The 14,377-nt window shown below is 46.9% G+C and overlaps 1 protein-coding gene across 1 annotated transcript in view; it reads left to right on the top strand.

Annotated features, from left to right (window-relative positions):
• Window positions 1-14,377, top strand: part of LOC118360694 (transcription initiation factor TFIID subunit 4) — an 88,370-nt gene that overhangs the window by 33,555 nt on the left and 40,438 nt on the right. The window lies entirely within an intron of this gene.

Raw genomic sequence — 14,377 nt, 5'->3', positions numbered from 1 at the left:
ATGTTGACTTACTCCCGTCTGACTGTCTGTTGTTAATTAAGATGAGTTATGTTTTTATAAAATAATAGTCTCCTGTTGAAAATGGTTAAAGAACAGCCCGATTATCACATTTCTCCTATACGGGGTTATACATTGTCATAAACACAGTTATTCTGTAACCAAAAATATTTTACATTCTCAGAGAAAGAAATGTTGACATATTCAAACTCCCCTCGATATTCCCTGATTACTGCTGTTATTCTGTGAATATGATGAATAAAACATTTAAAAAATCTTCTGAATTTCTGAATGACAATTGGTCATTTTAATAACCTGCTTGTTGGGTTGTATCTTCACATCATTCGCTTAGTTGCAATCTGCTGCAGAAAGAGCACATTAATGCACCCAGTATAAGAAGGCAGAAATAACTAAATAAAAGCATTACTTCTGGTCCTTGAGTGCAGTGCCAACCTCTTTCACTATGTTTTTTATCCTGATTGGTTAGCGAGCCCTCGACCCTCTGCTTTCTGCTGAGAACAAACAAACTACAATAATCCGGTTTATATATCTAACATAAACAGTCACACAACATAAACATGAATATCCAGAGCTGTTTCTAATGTCCTGTCCCCGTTTAATTTGGGGCTATAATTAAGTGAAGTCATCCCCCTCCTCCCCTCCTCACCCCCTCCACCCCTCTTCTGAGTGATTGAGAGGGGAGGAGAAAGAGGGAGGAATCTTAACTTATTTTCACTTCATTTTCACCTCCTCACATTTCTTCATTTCACATGGGCTGGAAGCGCCAGTGGCGTTCTCTTTCCCTTCTCCAGAGCAAAGTGAATGTGACTTTTCTAAGGGGGTCACAGGATGCCTGCAGGCCCTGTGGGTGTTACTGGACTGTTGCCTGCTCTCAGCTTCACTGAGGGGTTTGTCATAGATTTCATCTCCACAGAAATGAGCCGGGGGCCCTGGCCAGGAGCAGGCAGCATTATGAAGGAGTAGGGCCCACGCTGCCTGGCTGGCTGATTACTTCCCTCTGACATCGCATCCTGAGCTTTCCGCATTAATCCCAGACAGACAAAGGCAGTCCTTCAGTGCTGCGCCAGAGCTCAAATTAGGAGAGGGAGGATAATGACCTTCTTGAGATCCTGTTCTCTGTTACTCCGTTCTGTTAGTAGAGAGAGCTCCTGTTGAAACTAACAACTAACTCTACCCCTTCCGACCACCCTTCCACCGTGTTCCAACCGTGACAGAATTCAGGTGACACAATTTCGGTACATGTTTTTTTTTTCTACCTCCATTTGATGGTGGCTTGGCCAGAGCTCTGCTGTGCTGGAGCCTGGTTGCCTCGACTAGACTGCCAAAAGGTCTGAAACTGATAGCCAGTCAAGACTGGAGTGTCTGTCTCCAGCCTGATCTGGTCTGCAGGAGGGAACAAAGGGGGGCTTACAGGGCTCCGGAGGACGGATTAGTTCCCAGGAGCCAATGGCAGGGCCTGTTCACAGGGGCAGAGAGACGAGGTCCGGCTGTGGCCCTGACTGTGGGTCACAGCACAGACACCGGTAGCACTGACCCCCCTACTACCCCCCAACAACCCCTGGCTGAGAAGGATGGCCTTTTGAAGTGCTCTACTAAGCCAATTCGAGGGCTAGAGAAGGATGAAGGAGGACTAGAGGAAGGAGGATGTGGAATGAAGAAGGAGAAGGACTGATGAATAGAGGCTCTTTACCTTTACACCTTCTCAAACATCAGCCTACAGTATCAGCCCTGACATGACTAGCCTCCAGTAACATTTACAGCTAATGGGTTAGCCATGCATCCCAGCCTGGCAGACTGAGCAGGGTCACTGTCCAGTCACCCAGACAAACACTGGATTATTCCATTTTCATTAGATTACTCCACTGTCACCATCACTATGTTATGGAGTCTCCTTCTTTTCACAAACGGAATAGTTTCAGAGCAGTAGTAATTCATTGTTTGTTTTTTGTGCATGAACTGCCCATGTTGTGGTTTTATCCCTTTTAAAAGAAGAATAGAAGGTGCAGTATTGTTGGGGAGAGTGTCAATGTAGGGTGAAATTTCAGAACTGTAATATTGGCCAATATCAGGACACGCTTTAGCTTTTAAATGTAAAGATCCCATTGCCTCTACTATGATGGAACATATTGTAGTGTAAAACGTGCTCGGAGCTCTGAAACATCCTTGACACGTTTACGAGCACACAGTTATCATCATCTAGACAGTTGGGCCATTTATCACATCAAAGGAACAGCCTTGTTTGTTGACGTACAACAACAATGGCAGCTAAAATGCCCGGACTTGTACAGTACTGTATAACCACACTGTCAGACTCCTATCTGTCTCTCCCAGGCAGTGCTGGGTGGAAAAGGTACGGCAAGAAGAGATTTAATAGCAAGCAGACTATTTCTCCATTTGAATTCATTTCACCTTCTTACTTTGACGGTGTAGATCAGAAAAATGGAGTGAGGCAATAGAGCAAGAGGCAAAGTGAGAGAGAGGGGAAAAGCAGAAGGAAAACTGATGCCCTTTCCTACAGCTAAATTAACAGGAATCACGTGGAAAACAATCTGAGCCTCCAATGAAAGGGGGAACCATTAAAATTAGCCCCGAGCTATGGACTGCACCCAATATCACTAAAGCTGCACTCACTACAGATGTGGAGGCTGGCTTACAGGCAAACTATGCTCTGTTCTATAGCTACAATTAAAATCAACCTCTCTGCCAAAAAATAGGAGAGGAGAAGAGGGGAGAAAGGCAGACATGGAACATCAAAGACAGATTGAAATGTGTAGTCAGTAATAAGACTGGTCTCCAAGCCCTTGGGTTCTCCACGGTCCCCTTGTTAATGAGAAATTTTGACCTCTGGTTTGTAAGTTAAACTTGTAATCTCTGGTTAATGAAGTAAATCAATCCCAACTTGGAGTGTGCAGTTTCTCCCTCCATCCTCCCCCTTCCTTCAACCCTCCCCTTACTCCCCCTTACTCTCTTCTCTTCTTCTCCTCCTCTGCCTTCTCCTTCCCTCCCAACACGCTGCCTGGGAGTAAACGGTCAGGTCTTCAGCCAGACAAACAGGAAAGAGAGGCAGAGAGGAGAACATCGTTCTGGGGGAGGAGGAGGGGACTGGGACTGGGCAGGCAGGCTGGCTGTTTGGTTAAGGCATGCAGGCCAGCTTCTTGGTTAGGGAGAGGGGACATCCACCTCATCCACCACTCCCTCCCTCCCCTCCTCCTCCTCTCGTCCTCTCCTTTCCCCTGCCCATTCCATCCGTCCAGTGGGATTTCACTGAGAGCACAGTGGAAGAGGCTAAAGGCGTGCTCCTCTATTAACCGTCCTTAACATGTTGCTCAGGGAGTAACTACTGTATTGCATCGGAGTGTTTTTCCCTTTGCTGTTACCATATGTATAATTTTGGTTATTTTACCTTTATTTAACCAGGTAGGCTAGTTGAGAACAAGTTGTCATTTACAACTGCGACCTGGCCAAGATAAAGCACAGCAGTGTGAACAGACAACAACACAGAGTTTCACATGGAGTAAACAATAAACAAGTCAATAACAAAAGGCATGAGGAGGTAGGCGAATAGTACAATTTAGCAGATTAACACTGGAGTGATAAATGATCAGATGGTCATGTGCAGGTAGAGATACTGGTGTGCAAAAGAGCAGAAAAGTAAATAAATAAAACAGTATGGGGATGAGGTAGGTAAATTGGGTGGGCTATTTACCGATGGACTATGTACAGCTTCGGTTAGCTGCTCAGATAGCAGATGTTTAAAGTTGGTGAGGGAGATAAAAGTCTCCAACTTCAGCGATTTTTGCAATTCCGTCCAGTCACAGGCAGCAGAGAACTGGAAGGAAGGCGGCCAAAGGAGGTGTTGGCTTTAGGGATGATCAGTGAGATACACCTGCTGGAGCGCGTGCTGCGGGTGGGTGTTGCCATCGTGACCAGTGAACTGAGATAAGGCAGAGCTTTACCTAGCATGGACTTGTAGATGACCTGAGCCAGTGGGTCTGGCGACGAATATGTAGCGAGGGCCAGCCGAATAGAGCATACAGGTTGCAGTGGTGGGTGGTATAAGGTGCTTTAGTAACAAAACTGATGGCACTGTGATAAACTGAGATTGAGGGCATCTAGCTTAGATTGTAGGACTGCCGGGGTGTTAAGCATATCCCAGTTTAGGTCACCTAACAGAACAAACTCTGAAGCTAGATGGGGGCGATCAATTCACAAATGGTGTCCAGGGCACAGCTGGGAGCTGAGGGGGTCGGTAGCAGGCGGCAACAGTGAGAGACTTATTTCTGGAGAGAGTAATTTTTTAATTAGTAGTTCGAACTGTTTGGGTATGGACCTGGAAAGTATGACATTACTTTGCAGGCTATCTCTGCAGTATACTGCAACTCCTCCCCTTTGGCAGTTCTATCTTGATGGAAAATGTTATAGTTGGGTATGGAAATCTCTGAATTTTGGTGGCCTTCCTAATTTTAATGATATTTGATTGGTGCAGTCAATGTATTCATTGGCCTTGACCTCCAATTGGCTGTCATTTGAATCCCTCAAGGAAAGGAATGCAGCATGAGTAACATATGGAATTTTGAAGAGGTTCTGGAATGGAGCCCACATTTACATATGTAGTGTGATGATATAATGAGCCACGCAGGAGGACTCCTGTGGGTTATCTCTACAGCTTTAACATGGTACATACATAGTCCTGATTAGAGGGGGCACCAAGAGGCTGTTATCGGTTGCGTAATGTCAGTAAGATCGTAATGCTCGTTTTACTTTTTGTCTTTAGGCAGTTACATTTATTTTTTCAGAGCGGGGACAAAGAGAGGAGATGAAGTTGAGTCTTTAAGAAGTGTTACAGGAGCTGCTGTACTTGGCCAGATGCCATGTTGTTAGAGCTGTACCATACTGCACTTTGCCAGCCAGCATCCCTGGCATCACAGTGCAATGCTATAGACTATAGACTACTGATCGTAGGCTGACTGCTGGTTAAAGTCCTTGAATAGAAATGCAGCTACAGTTAACATCTGTTCGTGATCTTTGTCACTTGGAAAATATTTGTTTTATACTTTTGTCCTCTTAATAAAATGAACTCTGTTATTGTGAGACAAACGTCAGGCAACTGAAGTGTGAATACAATTCGCAAATGGAATACCAGATTATATTATCTTTCATATTTAAATGTTTCAGTTTTCTCCAATGTATTTGTGTCATGCTCTTTGAATATGTATGGAATGCAGAACATATGAATTGATGAGATGGCCATCATCATGCATGGCTGGTTAGGTTCTTTATAAAACTGTCAACACGGTTTAAAATCAATGTTTTTAATTCCCACATGAATGGAAACAGGGCAAACAGATTCCAAGATCAGAAATAGTTAAATAGTGATGAATCATGGTGTTAAAGATATGAAGCTGTGTGTGTGTGTGTGTGTGTTTGTGTGCGGCGAGCATATTGTAGACACGTGTACTGTAGACATGACATTAAGTGTGATTAATTACACTATGGGTCATTGAATATTACCAACCTTTGATCATATTCAATCAGGTTTTTCATGATAAAAACAACATTCCTATTGCGCTTATTAATGCGCAAAACAATGTTTACAGGATGAAACAAACACTCCATATTGATTACTCAACCCCTTACACATGTACAGATTTGGTAGCCTCTTTGACTGTGAAACTCCAAGGTCGTCTTGGTAGTTTAGTCCTGGCTAACCCTGGTAGCAGTACAGTAATTATGTCCTTCAGTGCCAGTCTGGAGGCCAGGTGGCTGTTGTAGTAGGTGACAGTGTGTGGCTGGGGGCTCCTGTCCTCCTGCAGCTCCTGAATGCCCTGAACCCCTCCAGTCCCACACAGCCCTGAATGCCTTGACCCCCTCCAGTCCACACACAGCCCTGAATGCCTTGACCCCCAGTCCACACACAGCCCTAAATGTCCTGACCCCCTCCAGTCCACACACAGCCCTGAATTCCCTGACCCCCCTCCATTCCACACACAGCCCTGAATTATCTGACCCCATCCAGTCCACACAGCCCTGAACAGCCCTGAATTCCCTGACCCCTCCATTCCACACACAGCCCTGAATTCTCTGACCCCATCCAGTCCACACACAGCCCTGAATTCCCTGACCCCTCCAGTCCACACACAGCCCTGAATACCCTGACCCCCTCCAGTCCACACACAGCCCTGAATTCTCTGACCCCATCCATTCCACACACAGCCCTGAATTCTCTGACCCCTCCAGTCCACACAGCCCTGAATTCTCTGACCCCATCCATTCCACACACAGCCCTGAATTCTCTGACCCCTCCAGTCCCACACAGCCCTGAATTCCCTGACCCCTCCAGTCCACACACAGCCCTGAATTCCTGACCCCCTCCAGTCCACACACAGCCCTGAATTCCCTGACCCCTCCAGTCCACACACAGCCCTGAATACCCTGACCCCCTCCAGTCCACACACAGCCCTGAATTCTCTGACCCCATCCATTCCACACACAGCCCTGAATTCTCTGACCCCTCCAGTCCACACACAGCCCTGAATTCTCTGACCCCATCCATTCCACACACAGCCCTGAATTCCCTGACCCCTCCAGTCCACACACAGCCCTGAATTCTCTGACCCCTCCAGTCCACACACAGCCCTGAATTCTCTGACCCCATCCATTCCACACACAGCCCTGAATTCCCTGACCCCTCCAGTCCACACACAGCCCTGAATTCTCTGACCCCATCCAGTCCACACACAGCCCTGAATTCCCTGACCCCTCCAGTCCACACACAGCCCTGAATTCTCTGACCCCATCCATTCCACACACAGCCCTGAATTCCCTGACCCCTCCAGTCCACACACAGCCCTGAATTCCCTGACCCCTCCAGTCCACACACAGCCCTGAATTCTCTGACCCCATCCACACACAGCCCAGTCCACACACAGCCCTGAATTCTCTGACCCCATCCAGTCCACACACAGCCCTGAATTCCCTGACCCCTCCAGTCCACACACAGCCCTGCATTCTCTGACCCCATCCAGTCCACACACAGCCCTGAATTCTCTGACCCCATCCAGTCCACACACAGCCCTGCATTCCCTGACCCCATCCAGTCCACACACAGCCCTGAATTCTCTGACCCCATCCAGTCCACACACAGCCCTGACTTCCCTGACCCCTCCATTCCACACACAGCCCTGAATTCTCTGACCCCATCCAGTCCACACACAGCCCTGAATTCTCTGACCCCATCCAGTCCCACACAGCCCTGAATTCCCTGACCCCTCCAGTCCACACACAGCCCTGAATTCCCTGACCCCTCCAGTCCACACACAGCCCTGAATTATCTGAACCCCTCCAGTCCACACAGCCCTGAATTCCCTGACCCCTCCAGTCCACACAGCCCTGAATTCCAAGACCCTCCAGTCCACACTCAGCCCTGAAAGCCCTGACCCCCTCCAGTCCACACTCAGCCCTGAAAGCCCTGACCCATCCAGTCCACACTCAGCCCTGAAAGTCCTGACCCCCCTCCAGTCCACACTAAGCCCTGAAAGCCCTGACCCCTCCAGTCCACACTAAGCCCTGAATTCCAAGACCCCTCCAGTCCACACTCAGCCCTGAATTTCCTGACCCCTCCAGTCCACACACAGCCCTGAATTCCCTGACCCTCCAGTCCACACACAGCCCTGAATTCTCTGACCCACTACAGTCCACACACAGCCCTGAATTCCAAGACCCTCCAGTCCACACTCAGCCCTGAAAGCCCTGACCCATCCAGTCCACACTCAGCCCTGAAAGCCCTGACCCATCCAGTCCACACTCAGCCCTGAAAGCCCTGACCCATCCAGTCCACACTCAGCCCTGAAAGCCCTGACCCATCCAGTCCATACTCAGCCCTGAAAGCCCTGACCCCCTCCAGTCCACACTCAGCCCTGAAAGCCCTCAGACCCCCTCCAGACCACACTCAGCCCTGAAAGCCCTGACCCTCCAGTCCAGTGACCCCTCCACTCAGCCCTGAAAGTCCTGACCCCCTCCAGTCCACACTCAGCCCTGAAAGCCCTGACCCATCCAGTCCACACTCAGCCCTGAAAGCCCTGACCCCCTCCAGTCCACACTCAGCCCTGAAATCCCTGACCCCTCCAGTCCACACACAGCTCTGAAAGTCCTGACCCCTCCAGTCCACACTCAGCCCTGGAAAGCCCTGTCCACACACAGCCCTGAAAGTCCTGACCCTCCAGTTCACACTCAGCCCTGAAAGCCCTGGCCCCCTCCAGTTCACACTCAGCCCTGGAAAGCCCTGGCCCCCTCCAGTTCACACTCAGCCCTGGCTGCCCACCGGCTTCAACAAGCACACCCCGCAACTAACCACCTCATAATCACTGAGTAATAGAGGCTACAGGTTTCCAAGAAATTAGACCACAGTTACCAATGAGAGGCTACTGCCTTATGCCTTCATCAAGCTCAGAGGATGATAGTGGTTTGTGAGGTGAGAGGAATGCCGGTGAAGATGTTGCCTAAAGGGTTAAAGAAGCACGGTCAAATGAAATGGACAGCTGGACCAGATTCCTACCTTTATAGCTGGATTTTCTGATGGCCCTATCATAGACATTGCTGTGTCCATGCTGGATGTCTTTGCTAGCTGAGAGGACTCTGGACATAGTAGCAGCGAGGCTATTTGGTGAATTGTCTCAGTTGTCCGGCAGACTGATGAACGGTCCCTGTCCAGACTTGCAGAGAGAGACATCAGGGAAGCTTTTCAACCCTTCCAGAGTAACACGCCTCCCACTGGCTCTGTGCTTGTAAAATACATATAACAGTCATCATCGTATCACATCGCTGAGTTGAGTGATCTTGTACACTGAGGAAATTGTTCAGTCAGGAACATTTACATATCGGAAAACTTATCATGATAAATGGTTTGATCACACATTGTTCTGTTGTAGGGTTTCAAGCAGACAGCAGCCTACTCTGTCTCCTCAGACAACAACAGCTCTGTTACCTAACCACATTCCCTTGACTGTAATCATGTTTGTGTTTGTGCTGACAATCTGCTGGGCAGTGTGAGATCCTGGCCTGGAGAATGGTCCAGAACCAGACAATGGGCCAGTGTTATAACCTTGGATCTATGACATGGAGACCAGGTGTGTCCCCAAAATGGCAACATATTCCCCATATAGTGCACTACTTTTGACCAGAGCCCTATGCAGACCCTGGCCAAAAGTAGTGCACTATATAGGGAACAAGGCGCATTTTCAGACGCAGACTAGCCGTTCTGTCCATTCTACACAGCCCATTAGCTTAGTACACTAGATGGCCATGCCTGTAACAAGCCAGTGGAATGGAGCAGTCTGTCCAAGCTGTAAAAATATACAAACTTAACATGCCTCATTATTTTAATTAGAGTGAAACTCAGATTTTTATGGAATTCACAATATTCTTCGTCGACTTCTTTGTGGCATTAATAAATACATTTTTACATTTATATATGTACATAATTGCGTGTATTTGTGCTAATACTGTAAAAGAATCGTTTAGATAAGAAACTCCTATATTTCCATATTCATGGTGAAAGCAGTGATCCTCCGCTTTTCTCTGCCTTTAAAACTTTGCCCTGAAATAATGGTTAAATATACAGTTTTGACAACAAAGTTGAGCCCAAGGCAATTAAAAGATACCCATCTTAAAGAAATTAATTACCTCCCTTGTTAATCTTGATATAATTAAATTTCTGAAGAATGAAATTTGCTGCAGTCTTTCTTGTGCTACTGGTGCCATGGAGACAGGGCCGATAAAGTCTGGTTCTCTAGCCCACAGACTCTGCCTGCTGGCCAGGGACATGGGGCCAGGGATCCCATGGGGATCCCATCCCCAAACCCCTCTCCCCCATCCAGGGCCCCTCCAAACCCCCTTTCCACATCCCACTGCCATCCTCCAAACCCCCTCTCCCCATCCCACTCCCACCTCCAAGTCCCCTCTCCAGAGAAAGAATAGATAGAATACCTCCAAACCCCCTTTCCACATTTTCTGCCGTCCTCCAAACCCCTCTCCCCATCCCACTGCCGTCCTCCAAACCCCTTTCCACATCCCACTGCCATCCTCCAAACCCCTCTCCCCATTTCCAAACCCCTTTCCACATCCTGGATCCTCCAAACCCCCTCTCCCCAAGTCCTCCAAACCCCTCTGCAGCCTTCTCCAAACCCCCTTTCCACATCCCACTGCCGTCCTCCAAACCCCCTCTCCCCATCCCATCCCACGCCTCCAGTCTTACAGAGAAAGAATAGATATACCTCTATACTACGTCATTTTATATTTTCTGAACTTTCTCTGTTTCTTTCCCCAGTCCTGGAGGTTTGGGAGCTCTGGGTCTCCAGTCTAAATTGCGTCTCTCAGTCTCAGTCAGTGATAACATAGCGTGGTATGAATTGAGGGTTTGGGAGGGCTGCTAACGAAGTTGTCGATATGAAGCGGCCTAGTCAGCCTGTGTAACTGCAATGGCAGGACCCCTGAGAGATCAGTCAGAGAGTATGCGCCCTCCTCGCTGCTCTGACTCGCTCCAGGAACTCCTGTGTGTCTTTGTGTCACTTAGTGGAGTTATTTATAGTGTGTTCTCTCTCTCCTCTGTCTGATGTTAGAATTAGCCGTGATTGGTTTGTGCAGCGTAGCATTGTGACATCGCCGAGAAAGTGGTTGGATTTGTTGTTACTATTTATTAAAGTTAGTTTTTCTTTTGACTGGATTACTTTTGTCAGCTACATTGTCAGCTCTAAAGGTTGGAGCCTTGGGGAAAGAAACAAGTGGAAATGCTGCAAATTATCTTTCATTAAAAGCTGGCATGGGGCTGAGGGAAACATTTTTTGTTGAAATGTATAGCAGTAGGCAGAATAACTAGATGGCAGGAATGCCAACATAAACATAGAGATTCAAAGTTTTCCACAACAGGATCTGATTTAATATGTTTCCTTGTGGAGGTTAATGTATACTGCTCTAACTGAAGAAAAATAGCACATCTGGCCTCAACTTTCTAGATAAGACAAGGTTACTGTATAATGAATGTTCCATCGTTATATAGTGTACTTATAGTGCAGCATTACTTACATGTGCTCTTTCTCTAAGCAGACTAGAGACACAAGTAGATGCTTTTTTCAGAATTAACATTCCACATTCAGACAGGCTTAGTTTGCTTATTAGGATTTTTAATTTTTATTTCGTTTTGGTTGGTCTCAGTGCCTCGTGTCCGCAGCATGACTTAGAAAGAGCATTCCTGGATATTACTTTTAATTTGAAGGGCCTTTGGTCGCTTGCCGGGGAAGGTTTGATTAAAAAGAAGGGCACCATATTGTTTGCAGATGGAGGCGCTTCAGGAAGACTCTAATTGAATTTATGCATTGAGATGCCAGGCTAGTCAAAGCACCTGTCTGGCACATAGTAGGACAGCATGCATGTGGAAGTATTACTGACAAATCTGTCAGCTGGTTCTCCACTATCAAATTCATGATAAATGTTACTGTTTGCAATGCAGAAGAACTCAAAGAAGAACCAATGAGAAAATAGATTGTTGCTGGTGTTGTATGTATATAATTCCCTCTCTATTGGAATCATTTGTTGTGGGAGGAGACTTGGGTATATTTTTTCCATACCTTGCTTCACATCTCAAACATAAACATACTTCAATCATAAACAATCCTTTCAGCCCCTTCTCAGTACTACAGACCCTAGTGTACAGTAGACCCCATCCACCCCCCCTTTCTCTCTCTAGCCTTCCACTGTGAGAGAACTTGCCTTGTTCTGGCAATTACTCTGCATCACCCCTCTAATATAGAGCCAGCCACCATTCCTTTATCTCATATCAATCAGTGCTTCATTCAAATGGCTGATATGCCCTTTAACTAACAGACGATAAAGAACCTTTTAAATGGTTACGTTTTGTACATTTCTATACATTTGTTGTGATGCAATTTATTCCTCTCATATGTTATTTTTTATGATAAAAACAGTGTGGCTAAAATTAGCCCTCTAGAAAATCGAAAATGGTGCAGGAGAATAAACAAGGCAGCGAGTGGCTCCGTTAGTGGGGATGGGTTATTGGCTGACTTTCCTCTTCTCATGGCGGCCCATTAAAAGTGGTAATGTCTGCCTGCAGCAGCGCCTAGGGGAACAGAAGGAGGCCATGAAAGGCATATTTCACATGCATCAGACACTGGAATTAAATAGACCAATGTTCCCTAAAAATACTGAAGTACATCTCTTTCTGATGTGCGTCCCGGGCAAAAAATTCATTGATCTTGGAATGTCCCTTGGCAATTATAAAATATTAAATCCAAGTCACACTTTTGGGCTCCAGCTTCATTCTTTTTTCTGGCGCTTTTCCACTGCTCTCCCATTTGATCAATTTAAATGGAATGGATGGTACTAAAACAGACTGCACTAATAATAATACCTCACAACTGGAGGTCCTTGGTAGGTTCCAGAGTTGTTTCTTCCTTCTTTTTTGGGGTATTTTTTCCGAGATATTCCTGGACATTAAACAAGCGATATCTCCAGCAACAACAGAACGGTCTGGAGACTTCACACTAGAATTACCCCGCAGTTCTATCAAGCCATGCAAATGACTGTCATTTCACCACACCGGGAATTGAGACGTGCGTGTATGATATATTTATTTCTAAACACAAAGTCTGTTCAGTCTCTTATGTTCCAGAACTCTGGGGACGACAATTATTTGTCAGCTGCTTTTCATTTAGGGCAGTGGCCCCGGTGCCTCCCTCCCCATCCCCTCAGTGTCCTCTGAGATTAGAGAAGGGGTCCACAGTTAATTGCCCAAATCATTAAATGTAACGTTGATCTCAATAAATATATTCACCCAGCTGTTTGATAAAGTACACGGTTCATTAAGTCCTGCAATTGTTTGTCGTTTGCCTAATTAAGATTTAGAATCGATCATTGAGTGCCGTAATGTACAGTGTAGTATAGCCTAGCCAGGCTTGTTGTACAGGGTCTGGGTGCTGTAATGTACAGTGTAGTATAGCCTAGCCAGGCTTGTTGTACAGGGTCTGGGTGCTGTAATGTACAGTGTAGTATAGCCTAGCCAGGCTTGTTGTACAGGGTCTGGGTGCTGTAATGTACAGTGTAGTATAGCCTAGCCAGGCTTGTTGTACAGGGTCTGGGTGCTGTAATGTACAGTGTAGTATAGCCTAGCCAGGCTTGTTGTACAGGGTCTGGGTGCTGTAATGTACAGTGTAGTATAGCCTAGCCAGGCTTGTTGTACAGGGTCTGGGTGCTGTAATGTACAGTGTAGTATAGCCTAGCCAGGCTTGTTGTACAGGGTCTGGGTGCTGTAATGTACAGTGTAGTATAGCCTAGCCAGGCTTGTTGTACAGGGTCTGGGTGCTGTAATGTACAGTGTAGTATAGCCTAGCCAGGCTTGTTGTACAGGGTCTGGGTGCTGTAATGTACAGTGTAGTATAGCCTAGCCAGACTTGTTGTACAGGGTCTGGGTGCTGTAATGTACAGTGTAGTATAGCCTAGCCAGGCTTGTTGTACAGGGTCTGGGTGCTGTAATGTACAGTGTAGTATAGCCTAGCCAGGCTTGTTGTACAGGGCCTGGGTGCTGTAATGTACAGTGTAGTATAGCCTAGCCAGGCTTGTTGTACAGGGTCTGGGTGCTGTAATGTACAGTGTAGTATAGCCTAGCCAGGCTTGTTGTACAGGGTCTGGGTGCTGTAATGTACAGTGTAGTAATAGCCAGGCTTGTTGTACAGTAATGTACAGTGTATATAGCCTAGCCAGGCTTGTTGTACAGGGCCTGGGTGCTGTAATGTACAGTGTAGTATAGCCTAGCCAGGCTTGTTGTACAGGGCCTGGGTGCTGTAATGTACAGTGTAGTATAGCCTAGCCAGGCTTGTTGTACAGGGCCTGGGTGCTGTAATGTACAGTGTAGTATAGCCTAGCCAGGCTTGTTGTACAGGGCCTGGGTGCTGTAATGTACAGTGTAGTATAGCCTAGCCAGGCTTGTTGTACAGGGTCTGGGTGCTGTAATGTACAGTGTAGTATAGCCTAGCCAGGCTTGTTGTACAGGGCCTGGGTGCTGTAATGTACAGTGTAGTATAGCCTAGCCAGGCTTGTTGTACAGGGTCTGGGTGCTGTAATGTACAGTGTAGTATAGCCTAGCCAGGCTTGTTGTACAGGGTCTGGGTGCTGTAATGTACAGTGTAGTATAGTCTAGCCAGGCTTGTTGTACAGGGTCTGGGTGCTGTAATGTCAGTGTAGTATAGCCTAGCCAGGCTTATTGTACATAATGTACAGTGTAGTATAGCCTAGCCAGGCTTGTTGTACAGGGCCTGGGTGCTGTAATGTACAGTGGTTATTAGCCTAGCCA

This window comes from Oncorhynchus keta, chromosome 14 (genome assembly GCF_023373465.1).
Source record: "Oncorhynchus keta strain PuntledgeMale-10-30-2019 chromosome 14, Oket_V2, whole genome shotgun sequence".
Lineage (NCBI taxonomy): Eukaryota > Metazoa > Chordata > Actinopteri > Salmoniformes > Salmonidae > Oncorhynchus > Oncorhynchus keta.
The sequence above is the reverse complement of the archived record's forward strand: the minus strand, read 5'-3'. Positions and strand labels throughout refer to the sequence as shown.